General features: G+C 44.4%; 1 long non-coding RNA gene across 9 annotated transcripts in view; it reads left to right on the top strand.

The window, feature by feature from the left end:
- Positions 1-15,275, top strand: part of LOC309535362 — a 183,976-nt gene that overhangs the window by 58,466 nt on the left and 110,235 nt on the right. For 8 of the 9 annotated variants that reach the window (XR_014221212.1, XR_014221213.1, XR_014221214.1 and 5 more), the window contains one exon: positions 5,936-6,100. The exons of the other annotated variant lie outside the window; for it this stretch is intronic. This is a non-coding gene — a long non-coding RNA (uncharacterized lncRNA). The remainder of the gene's footprint in view (positions 1-5,935; positions 6,101-15,275) is intronic. 9 annotated transcript variants of the gene reach the window in all.

Genomic DNA, 15,275 nt, shown 5'->3' with positions numbered 1-15,275 from the left:
ATAAGTCATGTCAGACTAACCTGATCTCGTTTTTTGACAGAATTACAAGCCTGGTAGATGAAGGGAACGCAGTGGAAGTAGCCTACCTTGATTTCAGCAAGGCTTTTGACAAGGTGCCCCATGATATTCTTGTAAAGAAGCTGGTAAAATGCGGTCTTGACTATGCTTCCACTCAGTGGATTTGTAACTGGCTGACTGACCGAACCCAAAGGGTGCTCATCAATGGTTCCTCTTCATCCTGGAGAAGAGTGACTAGTGGGGTGCCACAGGGTTCTGTCTTGGGCCCGGTCTTATTCAACATCTTTATCAATGACTTGGATGATGGACTCAAGGGCATCCTGATCAAATTTGCAGATGACACCAAACTGGGAGGGGTGGCTAACACGCCAGAGGACAGGATCACACTTCAAAATGACCTTGGCAGATTAGAGAACTGGGCCAAAACAAACAAGATGAACTTTAACAGGGAGAAATGTAAAGTATTGCACTTGGGCAAAAAAAATGAGATGCACAAATACAAGATGGGTGACACCTGGCTTGAGAGCAGTACATGTGAAAAGGATCTAGGAGTCTTGGTTGACCACAAACTTGACATGAGCCAACAGTGTGACACGGCAGCTAAAAAAGCCAATGCAATTCTGGGCTGCATCAAAAGGAGTATAGCATCTAGATCAAGGGAAGTAATAGTGCCACTGTATTCTGCTCTGGTCAGACCTCACCTGGAGTACTGTGTCCAGTTCTGGGCACCACAGTTCAAGAAGGACACTGACAAACTGGAACGTGTCCAGAGGAGGGCAACCAAAATGGTCAAAGGCCTGGAAACGATGCCTTATGAGGAACGGCTAAGGGAGCTGGGCATGTTTAGCCTGGAGAAGAGGAGGTTAAGGGGTGATATGATAGCCATGTTCAAATATATAAAAGGATGTCACATAGAGGAGGGAGAAAGGTTGTTTTCTGCTGCTCCAGAGAAGCGGACACGGAGCAATGGATCCAAACTACAAGAAAGAAGATTCCACCTAAACATTAGGGAGAACTTCCTGATAGTAAGAGCTGTTTGACAGTGTAATTTGCTGCCAAGGAGTGTGGTGGGGTCTCCTTCTTTGGAGGTCTTTAAGCAGAGGCTTGACAACCATATGTCAGGAGTGTTCTGATGGTGTTTCCTGCTTGGCAGGGGGTTGGACTTATGGCACTTGTGGTCTATTCCAACTCTATGATTCTATGATTCTTCTAAAATTATGCGGTAAAGGTAAAGGGATCCCTGACCATTAGGTCCAGTCGTGGCTGCCCCTGGGGTTGCGGCGCTCATCTCGCTTTACTGGCCGAGGGAGCCGACATTTGTCCACAGACAGTTTTTCTGGGTCTTGTGGCCAGCATGACTAAGCCGCTTCTGGCGAACCAGAGCAGCACACGGAAACACTGTTTACCTTCCCGCCAGAGCGGTACCTATTTATCTACTTGCACTTTGTGCAATTATGCAGTGTTAAGGTGTGACATGGTGGAGGCCAAGGGAAACAGAGGCTCTTGTACAGAATTGTATATAGGAGAAGGAGAAGCTAGAGCACTTGGATTGAGCGAGATTGGTCTTTGAGTGGGGAGGAAAGAAGGATTCCTCAAGTCAAAGAAAGGTCGGAAGATCTCAAGTGCTCACTGAAATAGCAAGATTTCAATCCTTCTTGGGTCTTCTCTGAATATGAGCCCATTGAGAACTGGGACAGACTGTACTTGGATGGGTCCAGGTGTCTAGCAAGTTGCTAAGCCTATCCCCACCACCACTTCAAAATCATGAAATCTGCTCAGATTGTAAGTGTTCAAATAATGAAAAGGGTTGCAGGAGAGAGAAGAGTTAAAGACCTATACCAATGCAGCAAACTCTGACAGGTAAATGAGAAGTGATGTTTACTTTTTAAAAATAGCAATACATCACCTTCACAGTAGCCTGAAGATGTGCAATAATAGCTAACCAGAAACTCTCCATGCGCCTAATGTGGGGGAATTTATTGTGCGACTGAATTTTATGTTACATTTACTGTAGATGTGCAGCTAGAATGAACATTTTCTGAATGTGAGGCAGTTACTGCTTCTAACATCTCGTTTCCATTTAATAAAATGATTGGGAAACCCACTGGGTTTTTTTCTTTTTTTAAAAAAAACCCATGTAATATATAGGAGCCAGTGGCGTAGCGTGGGGGGTGCAGGGGGGGCCAGCCGCACCGGGTGCAACATCTGGAGGGAGGCGCGCTCGCACTCGCAGCTCTCTGCCCCTACCTGGCTCCTGGGGGCGCAAATTACTTGCCTTGCCCCGGGTGCTGACAACCCACGCTACGCCACTGATAGGAGCCCATCAATGACAGCAAAATAAAATAAAACCCAGTGTGCCTCTGTCTGCTGTATGTGATGTTGCACACAGAAAGCAAACAACTGTCGATATAACTGCAGAATCTTGCTCAAGCATGAAATGCCTGAAGACATGATCACACACTTCCCCTGGGTTGTGGAGTGGCTTTTCACAGGCACCAAGCAGAACCCAGCCCCCCCCCGCTCTATCGCATTAACCACAGGCGTGCTGGTGTGCTCCATTACAACCTCAGCCATTCTTATGCAACCAGCAGCCTGCCGCTCTAGGGTCCTATCCATGGTACAAGAAGCTCGCAGTTTACGCTTGCTTTACTTACGAGACCATAACCTTACATGGATGTGGCTAAATAAATAAGTAAATGACAAGCTGGGGAAACTCACAGTTCTCTGCTCTGCATTTATTTATTCACCCCACCTTCACACCTAGCAGGTTTTCCTTGCTTACAGGGCTTTGGGCAGGGAAACTGAGGGCTCTGACAGCATCCCAGAGCCTTCACACCACCTTCCCAAAGCCCGGTAAACCCAGTGTCCCAGAGGGTGGTTGCCTCCTTGCATACTGGAGTCTGGCAAGGTTGTGGTATGGCCCTGGAAAACTCTCAGGACCCTCCTGCGATCTTTCCAGCTCTGGTAAGCAGCCCTCTGAGTTACATCTGAGTTCACTTTCAGACTTCTTCAACTGGTGACACCCTTCGTTTTGGCACATGACACTGGAATCCATTCATCTTATTGACCTTTTGTTCTGTCTTCTGAGGAGCTCAAGTCAGCATCCATGTGTATTTATTTGCCAGAGAGGCTTACATATCTGACCTAGAAAAGAATGAATCCCTGAGTGAGGAATAGGAGGAGGAGATGGGCCACCAAACTCTGTTGGGTCAAGTTGCCATCACAGCTTTGCCTTAAAGAAATTTGAGGTGAATTTGAGGGTTCTGCCTCAAACATGTGATGTTTTTCAAGGAATGACAGGGCTTTTGACAAAAAAACCACAATTGCTCAGGAGGCTTCTGTGCAAACATAAATTGCTACCTGAAATGAAAACTGAACATATTTGAAAGTTCCTCCTCAAACAAAACGTCCGAGGAAATTTTAATAAAGACAAATAATTGTTGCTCTGGCACATCTCTGCATTTGCAGCACTTCAGAAGCAATCCACTTACTATGTCAAAGAGAAAGGATTGTGACCAGGTATATACCAGAAACATATTAAAAAATTGCAAAAGATGCTGAAAAAGAAGACCATGACATATCTTAGTACCTGTAAAAATAAATTTAAAAATCCCAGCAGCATTGTTATATATGAGACAAAAATGATATAGAACATGAGCTGGGAGTTCAGCCAGCAGAGAATTGCTGTAATCAATTGCAGCCACAACAAAAGCATGAGGTCTCGGGCTGGTAATACTCTGAGATGGAGAAAAACAGCTTTAGAAGTAGGTCTTTAATGTATTCCTTACAGGTCATTAGAATCAACAGTGACACTGAGTTTCTTGACAGAGTTGGTAGATAATAATTGGATATTAGCCATAACATTCACAAGAATCAATAAGTAATTTTGGTGGATATATCAATGCAATACTGCTTACATCTGAGTTCACTTTCAAACAGTTGGTGCTACAAAAGGGTAGCACTTTCTGTGTTGCTGATCATGCGATATTTCCTTAGGGATTAGAAAGATTTTGTTTTCATATATTGCCTCGAGGGCACATTTTCAGCTGTCAGTCATACAGAAGCCAGATTTCTTCATTGGTTTCTCCTCCTCCTCTGAACACATAGGCAAGCGCATCTCTTTCTCTCAAAAGCAGCTTTAACTAGACAGCTGCCAGTCATTTATATGAGCCACACATGCAAGCTCTGTGATAAATAATATTGCAATCAGATAAACTATATGGGCAAGAGCAACAAAAACCCTAAACAGAAATTTACTAATTTATGCAAATCATTATTTGCATTATTGTTGAAGGTGGGGGTAAAAGTACTAAGCAAATGTCTATAGATAAAAGCAGAAACTGTCTTCTTCAAAGTTTCATGATATAGCATTTCTCTGAACAGCAACATATTACCAAATAAATTTTGGTATCTCAACAGATGAGAGAGAGTGGCTAATTGTTGCTAGATCTCAGCATATCCAAGTCTTCTATAAACACTGTTAAGTTGTAGGTGAACATATCAGACGACACAGTGATTCTCCAAACAGCTCTTGTTTATTTACAGGTCAGAACAGAACTGGACTGAAGGGTTCAGCCAGTACAATGTAACTGTAACAACTTTCTGTAACTATCCAATCACTGAATGTCACTTTCGATCCCTTATTTGCATATGTGGACCTGAACTATCTACAGTATCCCCCTGCTGGCCCAGGGTGAGAACTTCAGTACATAACAAACACCAACATTTATTAATAAGATTCAGACATGGCAAAGCACCAATAGTAGGTCCCAGTTCAGTTTACAGAACTGTTTGGCCACACTTTGTGTTTGCTCAGCAAGTACTGCCTACAGGTTTCTTAAAGGACTATTACACCACAGTAGCAGACAGCATAATACTGTAAATATCATACCAAGTGTTATAAATATGACAGCTGCCTTTCAGTTGTGCTTCCGAGCAGAATTCAAAGTCTTGCTGCTTATCTTGAAAGCCCCCAATGGCCTCGGCCCACTAGACCTGAAGCAGCGTCTCCACCCCCATTGCTCAGCCCCACTGGGGTCCTCCTCCAAGGGCCGTCTGCTGCCTGAAGCAAAGGGACAGGGAGCCAGCAAAGGGCCTTCTTGGTAGTGTCGCCCGCCCTGTGGAATGCCCTCCCTTCAGATGTCAAGGAAATAAAGAATGACACAACTTTTAGAAGACATCTGAAGGCAGCCCTGTTTTGGGAGGTTTTAAACTATGGTTACCAGATTTTTTTCAATGAATCCGGGGACTTTTTTTTTTTTTTTTTTTTTGAAGCTGAGTAGCAACAGGGAGTCAGTAATGGGGATGGTGAGGCGAAAGACCCTGGGCCCAAGCACACATGCATATTGTATAAGGGTGCAAAGCCCTTCTTTTGCACCCTGTGAAACATAAATGCCCTGAGTTTTTAAAAAACTGGGCTATGGTGTGCTGCCCACCAGTGACTCCCAAGCCTCAACGTATGCCCCCTTGCCACCTTGTTTTGACTGATCAAGGGAGGCTTGGGAGTTGTGGGCGGGTGGCCGTTTCCCAGTTTTTTAAAAAACGCAAAGCATTTATGTTTCATAGGGTGTGAAAGAAGGGCTTTGCACCTTGCCTGGCAGAAAACCACGTTCCTTGTGCCCCTCCTAGGCAACAGCCACCTGCCTGCGACTCCTGAGCCTCTGTCAAAACAAAGGGAGAAGGGGGCAGGAGATCTGTACTGCTGGACGTCCCTGCTTCCCCCTCAGCAGGGGCGGCGGCAGCAAGCAGCTCCTGAAGCCGGCCAGAGCCAACTGCGCTCCCAGGCTGGCTCCGGGCTGCTGAGGCTGCCGCTGCCACGTTTGCCAGGGACAGATTTGCAAGTCTGGGGACTGTCCCCGGGAACTGGGGACACCTGGTAATCCTATTTTAAACACTTGATGTTTTTCTTATGTTTTAGATATGCTATAAGGCCCAGAGTGGATGAGGTATAAACAACAACAACAACAAATCTCCACAGAACCGCACAAGGAACATCCTATTAAGACCTGGGGAGAATACCTCCACGCAACTGCAGGATACTCTGTATCCTGCACCCAAATACAAACCACCGAAGCACCTTCAGGTGAGTAAATCTCCTCCTCTACCTCCTCCTCTTTGCTATTGCTTTGGATGTTAGGGCTATTATCATTTTACTCTTTATTAAATGTATATACCGCCTTCCACCCACAGGTCTCAGGGCGGTTCACAGAATAAAATCAAAATATAAAACCACCAAAGGGCTAGACGATATGGTTTCAAGCAGAGCTGGCTGGCCATCTCTCACAGATGCTTTGCAGGGGGCTGGACTAGATGACCCTTGGGATCCCTTCCAGCTCTAGACTTCTAGGATTCTATGGGATATATGTCAAGTGGAAGAACAACACCACCTAGCAATACAGGCAAAATAATTGCAGGGCATAACTCAGATTACAAAACTGCGCCGATTTTTTGGTTTCGTGGAATTCCCAAGCAATGCCAGGGCTACAAGTTAAAAATTAAATCCACACTGGAGGACTCAGAATACTATTTTCCTGCCTTTCTCCTGAGGCTTTCTTTATGGGTCTCTTTTGATTTGCCAGTACCTTCTTTATGGGTAACAAAATGTTTTGGGGAAAATGAAGAGCTCTCTAAGGCTAGAATTGTATGCACATTTTCATTTATTTCCTTGCAGTCTTTATAGGCTGCCCTCTAAGTGAGTTCTCAGAAATGCACAGCATTGTAGCATTGGGACACAGGTAAATCCCACTAAACATTACAGGGGCAGAGAGTAGAACTGGACACACGGCTGCCATTTTGCTCATACACAACACATTCTAAGCAAGCATGGATACCATCAAGCTGGCCTGTGGTCTACTGAGAACGCTGCACAAATCACACAGGGCTTTGCAAGAGTGATTTGGTGCCCTGTTGGAAATCACATTCTAGATCCCATGGCATTAGCGTCTGCATTCTGACCCCTAGATTATTTCCCCTATCTATATTGCAAAGTTGCAGCAGTATTTTTTTAAAAAAAATTTGCCAGTTTTATTTTTTAGATATTTGTAAAAGGTTGCTGAAGTGCAACTTTCTTCTCAACTGTGTGAATAATCAGAGAGGATGATTAACGCAGTTCCGATGGTACCTCTGCTCTGACTAAAAGCCGCTGTAGGTTTTAAGCGATGTTTAAATGATATGTTTTCCTTTCAGTGGCCACTGCCAACTGAGCCTCCTCAGTTTTGGGGGGCAAATAAGTGTTGCTGGGACTGGGGATATATAATACATTACAGGGCCTTATTTGCAAGTGAACTAAACATGCCACAAAGGAAAGTAAATTGGTGCCCATCATTACTCCTCAAATGAGGCGTCTCTGCGCAACATTCTCCATATCCCTGTGAAACTGCTTTGTTCAAAGTCTGGTAATCATCAAGCACTGTGGGGAGCATAGGCAGATGGAGGGTGAGCCAGAAGGCTTAAATAGCTGCTGTTCCTGCTTCCTTTCCACAAGAGAGATAGCGAGAAAGCACAGCCCTCTTGTTTGACCTTGATGTAAGACCCTTTAGAGTCCAGAGGCTCTGAGTATAGAACGTGGTGTTACTTTAACCGTCAGAACATTTGCTCTCAGTAACGCCTTTCAAAGTATACTACGCTGCATTTGAGACCAGCTGAAGATGCAGTTTTCCTAAAAGTACTTGGGCAGGTAGTACTTCGGTCCATCAAGACCGAAAGGAGCTAATGATGGTCCATATCCTTTGAGGATCAAACACAAATCTGTAGCTCAACATTTTTACGCTGGCCTTTCATTGGAATGGCAGGCTCACAGCTTGTGGTGACCAGTAAATCTAGGTGTGCATAAATCTAGGAATGCATGGGCAAAATCTAGAGCAGCTCACAGTCTACATATTTGGTGATGTACCACTCCATATTTTTTTTAAAGAAAGTCTTCTACAATTTCTTCTACAAGAAATTGACCCCAACAGCCATTTATTACTTCTGAATATTGTCACTTCCATAACAGCCCTAAGGAAAATCAGATGTTTCCAGTGCTCAGGGTTAGATCTTAAAATATTCGTGGAGTTGATCACGGCTCAGGGAAATTGGAATGAGCCAATCAAATGCCGTGTGAGTACGACAGACCCATATTGCTATAATATCAAAGGCATCTTCCATTCTAAGCTCGCAAAAAATAGTAATGTCTGAAATAGAAGACTGTACCAGGCTGGCAGTGTGTAACATAAATAAAAGGAGCTAATGATGGAATTCTAATATAGGTGCCAAGAAGTTACCATGAGGGTATGGTAGCCCACTCTGAAATTCTGGGCAATCAGGGCATCTTTGCAGTGTAAGAGCATCTAATCAAAGGGACTGTTCACACAGGGTTCTTTCATCCAAAAGTGAAGGTTTGCATGTGTGAATGTGTCATTGCTGATCAGACATCACTGACAGCTTTCCTTTTGTCTCACAGCATCTCTAACAATTGTTTTCAATGACTTCAGCAGGGATGCGAAAACTCATCCATTCATTTATTTCCATGAATCAACTTCTCTCTGCTATAGTTCCTGGATGTCCACCCAGACTGTGGCGTCTCTTGTGTATATATACTTTTAAGAATTGCAAGCACATGGCACCCTTTCCTTTTAATGAACTGCATTTGCTCACACCTTCAAATGCACACCTCCCTTCTCAGTTCTCCAATTACCTTGTACAAGTGTTTCCACTTCCAGCTACAAATAATTTGTTTTTGCAAACTGAAAGTGAGTCAGATAGAAACAGACAATGGGTGTGTTTTGGAGAATTTAACACACCAGCGTAACTTTAATAGCCACACTGGAATCAAAGCTGTTGAATTGTTGTGACATCCCTGGGAGTTGGCCAGTTTGCACATTTCAGCTGCATCAAGTGAAGAGAAACCAAGGACTGCACATGCATGTGGGAACTAGCTGTTAGTTTGGGTTCAATGCCAGTTCCTCAAACAGATTTTTAAAATACAGCCACAGTACTTAGTGGGAAAGAAGGGATAAAGAAGGGAAGCTGCAGCAGAGCAGACAAGGCAAGAAAGGAGAAGAGAGGCGGAAGTGAAATAATAGATGGCTGTTTTGGTCTCTGTGGCATTTTGTGTCCTGCATGAGTAAGCTCTCCTCTGCTCACCTCAGATTAACTCAGAAGCTCTCTGATCTTAGATTATATTACAAACCAATCCAAGGCTTGACGAGAAAGTAGACCAAACTGTCCCTCATGCGGATAGCCCCCCCCCAATCCTTAGTTTTCCTGGAAGCAGCTCCTAGGCAAAGCAGTGAAAGAACATCTTTCTTTTGTTTCCGGGTTTGAGCCCAGATAACTCCAAGGGCACTTGTAGTCCTGTGAAAACTTGCTTTGACATTTCCACAGAAGGGTGAGAGAAGTTTAGTTTGGCACTTTTATATTCATAACTGAGGCAAATGTTTTATTTAGAAAATTATTTTATTTTTTTAATGACTGAGCTAGCAATACATTCAGAGCACAACCCACCGGGCGCTGAGCCCAGGACATTTGCACGGATTTACTAACATTTTTATTTTGTTTGGTTGTTTTGACAATTTATATGAAGCTTAATTACTGCCATCTGTAATTGAAACAATGAAACCAAAAGTAAGTTAAAACTATAAAGTTGGAATTCAATTAAAAGCCTTCATTAGTTCAAAGAGGCCTGTCTGACTTCAGCTGGAAGGACGTTCCATAAAGCACCGTCTCTCATCACGTGAAATGCACCAGTGGTGCAAGTTGCCTTCAACAGGGCAATTCGATTTCTTTTTCATCCAATTCTGGTGAGGTGATGAGGAGCTATACTAGTGCCAGTGTGCAGTAATGGAATGGATGATGTCAGTGCAGACAAAACAGAGGCCCTGTTGGTGGGTGGCTCATGGGAGCTCCATGTTAGTGGAGTTCATCCTGTGCTGAATGGGGCTGCAATTCTCATAGAGAAACAAGTTCACATTCTGGCAGTACAAGCGTCTCCCCACTTACATTGGGGTTATGATCTGGATCTGTGAGCGCATAAGTGAAATTGTGTTAATATTAATTATAATAATAATAATACTAACAACACCAATTTATTTATAAGCTGCCCATCTGATTGGGTTGTCCCAGCCACTCTGGGTGGCTTCCAGCAAATTAATACATTAAGCACGGTAAAACATAAATATTAAAAACTTCCCTATACTGTACAGGGCTACTTTCAGATGTCTTCTGAAAGTCAGATAGCTTATTTGCTTCCCAAAGGGCGGGTGCGACTACTGAGAAGGCCCTCTGGAAGTGGGAGCACCCTCTAAACCCTCTTTAAAGGCCCTCTCTGCCACTCTCTTCAACCCATACCAAAAAGACTATATCCAAAATATCCACAGCTAGATTTGAAGCTCTGGGGCTGGCAGGGGGCTGGAGGACACATGGGGAAGTGGCGCTGGCTGCTGCGCTACCCAGCACAGCAGCAGGGAGCAGGGGGGCCAACTTGAATAAAATATGGGGGGCAGGTAAGCCCTGCCTCACATAGCTGATTGCATGATGCAGTGCACACACAACATTTGAATGGCAATCCCCACCAACTGGGGGGCAGCCCCCTCAAATATTTTATTGTGGGGGCCAAAGCCCCTGTGGTCCTTAGGAGTTGGCTCTTATGGCGAGGAGGCTGAGCACATTAGGCTAAGCAGCATAAACCAAGTCCTGCTCTGCCTCCAGTCTCTTTGGGGCTTCCTCTGCCCTCACTGAAGTCCTCTTCGGGCTCTGGGGATGATCTCCTCATGAGCCACGAGGACTCTTCAGCTCTCTCTCTCCCCATTTCTGGGTTTGGATTTAATTATTTCCTGGTGCTGTACGCATATGTGGTAGTGTGTAAGTTGGTCGCATATAAGGGGGGGTGGCGCCCCTAAACTATCTCTGTAGCAATGCAGGTTCCTGCCCTAGCACAGAGCACCTCCCATCAGATTGGGGTGGTGGACCACATGTCACTCTGTCTTGACAGAGCCTGGCATCAGCGAACTATCTTTTGGTGGCTCCATAAAATAAGACTCCTGTAATACATTATATACTGGGACGTGGGTAGTGCTGTGGTCTAAACCACAGAACCTAGGGCTTGCCGATCAGAAGGTTGGCAGTTTGAATCCCCGCGACGGGGTGAACTCCCGTTGCTCAGTCCCTGCTCCTGCCAACCTAGCAGTTTGAAAGCATGCTAAAAAGTGCAAGTAGGTAAATAGGTACCGCTCTGGCGGGAAGGTAAATGGCGTTTCCGTGAGCTGCTCTGGTTCACCAGAAGCGGCTTAGTCATGCTGGTCACATGACCTGGAAGCTGTACGCCGGCTCCCTTGGCCAATAAAGCGAGATGAGTGCCGCAACCCCAGAGTCGTCCACGACTGGACCTAACAGTCTGGACTGGACCTAACCCTTTACCTTTACTACATTATATAGGTAAAGGTAAAGGTACCCCTGCCCGTACGGGCCAGTCTTGACAGACTCTGGGGTTTGTGCGCCCATCTCACTCAAGAGGCCGGGGGCCAGCGCTGTCCGGAGACACTTCCGGGTCACGTGGCCAGCGTGACATCGCTGCTCTGGCGAGCCAGAGCCGCACACGGAACGCCGTTTACCTTCCCGCTAGTAAGCGGTCCCTATTTATCTACTTGCACCCGGGGGTGCTTTCAAACTGCTAGGTTGGCAGGCGCTGGGACCGAACAACGGGAGCGCACCCCGCTGCGGGGATTTGAACCGCCGACCTTTCGATCGGCAAGCCCTAGGCGCTGAGGCTTTTACCCACAGCGCCACCCGCGTCCCTCTACTACATTATATACAAACCTGCAATTAATTCAAAATGTAGCTGTGAGGCTGTTGAGTGGGATTGGGCTTCTTCAGCCACAGCAGCACCCTGTTTATTTCTGGGTTCAATTCTCCAGAGTTAGTTTGTGGCTGACTGGCTTAAGCTTGCTGGTTCTGCTTGGCAAGCCACCTTACCCTCAAAGTTACATGTCATTGCAGCATCCTATGTTAGTTTCTGGCTCTCCCATTCTGAGTTGCAGTCAACTGCAAGTCTTGTGATCTTTGCTGCCTCCCAGGGTCAGGTAACATTACCAGTTACTTCTACCTTTTGTCATATCTCTCTCTCTCTCTCTCTTCCTCAGGTAACAGCAATAATATTACACATTACATGTCCTTCTTACAGCTGGATGACTAATGATTGTCATTATAGCTCTATGAGAGCCAGATAACTGCAACACTTCATTATATCTCTCTTTTACAGCCTGTAACTGCACTTCTCCACATTATACATTTCTTTCTCTCTCTGCAAATAAGGTAATTGTTATGCTCATCTTTATGTGTCTTTCTGGAGCCTGGAGCTTTAGCAGTTTCCATTGTATCTCCTCCAAGCTTGTAGTGCTAATGCTCCCTGCTATGTATCTTGGGGTCATAAGCTGATATTGCAGCGGAATCATCTCTGCTCTACTCTCCCTTACACGTTTCACCACTGTATAATTATTCTATCAAAAATGTGTGTTTATTCTTCTTCTTTGAAGATCTTAATACTTTTTCATACAGCGGCAAGTTCAGGCCAAGGACTGAGATTTGCGGCACAACAAATAAGAAACACAAGTTTGCAGAAAGGCCTTTATGCCCACTTTCGCCTCATGTCTACATGCATTCAAAAACAAGCTTGGTTTGTTGTTGATTTTTTTAGGGGAAACCCTAAAAAAATAAATCCATGCGAAAACTGGAAATTATTTATAATTACGTTGTTGTTGTTTTGTTTTAGAATCAGATGTAGGAACTAGCTATGAGGCAGTACAAACACTGCTTTCTTGTTTAAGAGCAGCTTCAAATCTGGGTAAAATGATTTTGAAAATTCCCTAAAGATGATGGAATATCCATAACACACGTTCACTTCCTGGGTATTTCCATAGAAAGAGCTGACTGCTCCCATCTACTAATGGAGTTTCCGTTCCCAAACTAATTTCAGTATTATGTGGGGGGGGGGGATGGTGGAGGTGGTGGAGACAATTGAGATGGGGGGGGTGACAACAGGGAGTGACACCCCCACCCTCCATACACCGTGGTCCTGCCCCTAGTTAAAAGAACCACCAATTAAATTGCTTTCACCCAATGACTCTAAATATGTCTGTCAGTCCTCTGTCCTCTTAATCTTTCCTTCAATCTAGTCTTATATCGCTGTAACCCTTTCTTACTCAAACCTCGACATTCTAACATTCAGCAAGTTTATAATAGTCCTTAAGGTAGATTCATGTTCAACAACACCTCCAGAACTGAAATAAAAAGCAATGGGGAAATTGGGCATCCCTGTCGTGTTCCTTTTTCTATCTTAAGTTCCTCAGTTACCACATATTTACAATTAGCTTGGCTTTTTGTTCAGAGTATATCGCACCCATACCGTTCTCAAATCCTTGGCCTACCCCCATCCCATGAAGATTCTTTTTCATAAAACTCCAAGAAATATTGTCAAAGGCTTTCTCCGCGTCCACAAAAATCAGCACTGCTTTAGTGTTAATTTTCACCTCTAGCAATTCCAAAATGTCTATTATATTCCTTACATTGTCTGATAGGTGTCTTTTTGGGAGAAAGCCTGCTTGGTCCTTATGAATCTTCTCCATCAACACTCTTTTAAGTCTTTTTGCCAAAATGTCTGCAAAAATTTTGTAATCCACATTAAGTAATGATATTGGGCGGTAGTTCTTAAGTTCTTAAGTTGAGTCTTTTCAGTCTCTGTCTTTGGTATGAGTGAAATATACGCTTCTTTCCACGATTCTGGTGCCTTTTTCCCCTCTAAGATCTCGTTGCAGACTTCCTTTAACGGATGAACTCCTTCAAAGATTTGTAATATCTGGAAGTCTTTTTTGTTGTTGTTGTTGCTGGTATTGTTGTTGCTTAGCCTTAGCTCTTGTGGTTATCTCTTCCGCTGAGCCACTCATGTCCCAAGGTCGTTCCCAGGAAAGCAGTCCCCTAATGGAAAATTCCACTGTCCTAGGCTTTACAGCTGTTACTTTAGCCCTCTAGGGGGAGCAGGGCAAAAAATAAGTATAGAGACAAAGAAGTTTAAAAACAAGTATATCAGGAGGCTTGTAAAAGTCTTTTACAACACTTTTTCCAGTAGATACAATTTCAACATGCTCCAGTAAACTGTAACAACAAAGACTTTGTATCAACAGAGACTTCAACTATGTAACTTCCTCGGAGTTAAAGACAGTTCAGTGCTTCACTATCTCATTCAGCAGTCTGCTTCAGGGCAATGAGGCAGCAGAAGGGTTTTTCCTTTGTTAAATAAATCATGCAGTTCTTAATGTCCTCCCCCCCCCCCTCTGCCCTGCCTGCTAGAGGGGAGGTCTAAGTTCAATGCCAGGTTTAAATAGTCAAAGAAAAAAGTCTCTTGCGGATGCAGCTTTAAAATTCCGTTGCTTTAGCTGTCATGCAGTCAGGGGAAGGCAGACTTCCTTAATTTTTTGCCTTTCCCGTTTTCAGCCAGATTTTCTTTTTAAAAGTTCCAAATAGCGTTCAATCTTACTCACAGGTTTTTTCAGTACCAGATTTACAGGAAGGAATCGGCGCTCTCCGTCAATGGCGACGCGGCTTCACTCTGCGGGCTGGGCAGCGACTCTCAGCACCGCGCTCTCCCGATGCCGTTCCAGAGACTTTAAAAAGGCTCTTTCTGCAGTAAGGGGGGGCGCTTCTGGTGCCCACCGAGTCTCCTTGTTCACAGGCTTCAGCACCTGTGATTTTAGGGGTGCCCCGCTTGCCGTAGCGGGTCAGACCCGAACTCGCAGAGCAGTCCTCCTCCGGAGCTCGGAAAGAGGGCCGCCATTAACGCTGGCGCCGACCGGAAGTCCTCCAATTTTTTTTTACCCCTTGTAATCTCCCACGTTTCCGGTATATAATTTATAATTAAATTCAATTCCCCTAAATAACAATTTCTTTCTATTACTCTTGCTATATATATACTTACCTTGCACCAAAATGTTCTTATCATTGGGCAGTTAATCATCATATGTACTAAGTTCGCATTTTTACTTCCACATCTCCAGCAGTTGTCTGCATTTGTTATTTTCTTCTGGTAAAGATTTGCTGGAGTCCAGTGGGCTCTGAATATTATTTTCTGCTGAATAAGTCTTAGTCTTAGATCCATAGAGGCTATTTCTGTTGATTTTATGCTTGACTCCCATATATCTTCTGTTATTTGTACCCCTAACTCTTCACTCCATTTTTGTCTATCATATTCTAAATCATATTTCTTCCTGTTGAGTAGGGTTTTATATAGT

Source organism: Podarcis vaucheri, assembly GCF_965113315.1.
Source record: "Podarcis vaucheri genome assembly, chromosome: 1".
Classification (NCBI taxonomy): Eukaryota; Metazoa; Chordata; class Lepidosauria; order Squamata; family Lacertidae; genus Podarcis; species Podarcis vaucheri.
This window is presented reverse-complemented; position numbering and strand designations above follow the sequence as displayed.